The 2,842-nt window shown below is 42.3% G+C and overlaps 1 protein-coding gene across 2 annotated transcripts in view; it reads left to right on the forward strand.

Annotated features, from left to right (window-relative positions):
• Window positions 1–2,842, forward strand: part of LOC101855824 (transcription factor Sox-14) — a 19,410-nt gene that overhangs the window by 14,493 nt on the left and 2,075 nt on the right. The gene's annotated exons all lie outside the window — the stretch shown is intronic.

A 2,842-nucleotide genomic window follows, 5' to 3' on the forward strand; every position in this document is an offset into this window, starting at 1 on the left:
CTCTCTCCTTCTCTCGCTCTCTCTCCTTCTCTCTCTCTCCTTCTCTCTCTCCTTCTCTCTCTCTCTCCTTCTCTCTATCTCTCTCTCTCTATCTATCTCTCTCTCTATCTCTCTATCTCTCTCTCTCTCTATTTCTCTCTCTCTCTCTCTCTCTCTCTCTCTCTCTCTCTCTCTCTCGTAATAGTTTCCCTGTCCCCTTAAAACCCAGACCCGTGTAGTTGCTCAGCCTGGGCAGAAAACAAAGAGCCCCACACAGGTGTCATAATTAGATTCACTCACCAACAATCGGCAGCTGCAAGTATCTGCTAACGCCGCGGCTGTGTGAAACTTGTGGTTTCACTTTGTCATAATGTTCTGTGACTCTTCTACCCTCCCGGGAGCTTACAAGCATATCGTGAAACTCGCAAACAGATTATTTTTCAGACATCAGTCATCATCTCTCTCTGTCATCTAGTATCTCCCCGATCGCAAATAGACAAAAACCTATTTGATCTTCCAACGTCAGTGAGGAGTTTTAAAGGTCACGTACGGGTGCATATTTCTGTTACTTTAAAAGTACACGTACTCGAATTTTTTGTTTTATCAATTTTCATGGGTGGTTGGTGGGTGCTCACGTGTGGTTTGAACCTTCTTTCAATCAAACCTCTATCGTCCTTTTTTCTCTTTCTTCCTTTGTATGTATGTATGATACTCTCTTATAACATCTCTTATCTTCAGCACTTTTATGACCTAATTGTGATGCAAGTGCCAAAAATCGTTTGCTAAAACGAAAAAAACACCCAAAAAAAACAACAACCGTTTTGTCAACTTTCCGAATGGTAGTCGAACCTGTTCTTATGAGCTCCCGCCCAAGACAATTATTGTCGGTACAAATGACCTCATCACTTTCCCCATCTAGGAAAGATCTACACCTAGCCTTTTCGGACAAGGGCGAAAAATCTCGGAGGGCCCGTGTGCAAGTTGCGCACGTTAAAGATTCCTTGGTGGTCTAAAATCGATAAGAGTAGGCTTCGGCCGCCACCCGGGCAAAATTCAAAATATCCTACCAACTGAAAATATTAGGTGTGTCCCGCGCGCTCATATGACCTATGCAGTTGCCTGCGCCGTAAAACACTTTACAAAAACAATCTCCCCATCTTGCGCCTTTACAATAACACAGTGAACATAGAAGAGGCGTCGGTAGTCTGGTGGTTAGGCAACCGGACTCGTGCTCGTGAGATTGTGAGTTCAGGGGTTCGAGCCTCAGCTCGGCCCAACGTTGTGTCCTTGGGAAAGGCACGTTACATTAATTTCCCGTTTGGCTCGGTCATTAAACTCGGATGTCCCGCCTCTTAAATAACCTAATAGTGTTGATAGGGGCTTTAAACCTATACCATTTCACCATTTTCAGTAAACACAGTAAGACAGTAAATATAATATTATAGTAAATATACTATTGAAAAGACACACTAAGGTCCACTTTTCTCTTCGACAAAGGGCGGTCGTTTTGTACAGGCTAGATTGCATTTCTAAATACCAATACGCTTTGCATTCACATTTGAGAGATTTTTAGTGGTGAAATTGGTAGTTCGTGAGTAAAGAAATACACAATTCTTGATTTGTGCCCGCAATATGATGAGTGTTGAATGTGAACTTGTCTAAACTTTGCCCGTATTACTGATGCGATGAGATACTCCGTGAGGTTGATGACCTGAAACGTGCGTAACGTGATGGATTTCTGAAATTTCATGGATTAGGTAACAACACGCGAAAAGATAAAGGGTGAAAAACAACAAGAGTCCAAAAACAAAACAAACGATAAGGTGAAGGCAAGCGTAATAATAAAAGTTACAGACGTCATTTTTCAAAAATCCCTTGCGTGGATGAAGTGTGTGCCGAACACCTGCCTGTTAATGTGCTTTTATTTGTTTGTGCTCGCTCGTGTCTGAGACTTCTGCTGGACATTTTGTCTTCATTCATTCTTCTTCCCTTTTTTGTCTCTTCTCTTCTTGTCTTTTTTAAAACTGCGACACAAGTTACAACATTCTAAGTTGAAAACACCTTCAGAACAAACAATGGCTCCGAAATCGCCCACGATATAATATGATATTTTGTTTGGCCCTGGATTGCTGCTCCTTTTTTGCCCGCTTTCTAAACATGGACATAAAACAAATCTTTGAGCTATTTTTCACACAAACACAAATGATTCTTTCACCCCATTGGGACAAAGAAGAATTAATAAAACAAAGAAATATGTCACTAAGAATGCACCCAACTGTGTGGAAAACGACGGGAAACACAATTTGGTCATCTTCATAATCATGGTCCAATTCACACTCGCATTCAGCCCAGTAATGACATCAGACACGATTATTATTTTCCAGGCCTTCGGGGAAAAAAGTCCCAAACGACAGTCATTAAAAAGACATTATACGTGAGCCGATAGACAACACCAGAGAACACAATACCACCGGGGACAGTTACAGAATTTGAATAATATACAAGGGACTCGGCATATCATGTCTTTGAAAGTTGAAGGCAACCTGGACGATTGCATTTCATTGTGTGATGTGAGCAGGGTTGGGACATACAGCACACAAAAAAGGTGGTGTGCACGGTGTTGTGTTGCCATAATACTGCGTTGTGTTGTGGTCTTTATCGCGATACTAGGTGGAGAAACTTCGGATAAAGGCGGGGAAATTTATGGGCGAAATGTGAGATTTATCGGGAGACTCCCAGTGACATGTTTGTGCCCCACCCCACCCCACCCCTCCCCCTTCTCTCTCACACATTGGCGTTCTCTTTCTCACACTTTTCACACTCACACTTTTCACACTCACACTTTTCACACTCACACTTTTCA

The sequence above is a fragment of the Aplysia californica genome, unplaced genomic scaffold, assembly GCF_000002075.1.
Source record: "Aplysia californica isolate F4 #8 unplaced genomic scaffold, AplCal3.0 scaffold00666, whole genome shotgun sequence".
Classification (NCBI taxonomy): domain Eukaryota; kingdom Metazoa; phylum Mollusca; class Gastropoda; order Aplysiida; family Aplysiidae; genus Aplysia; species Aplysia californica.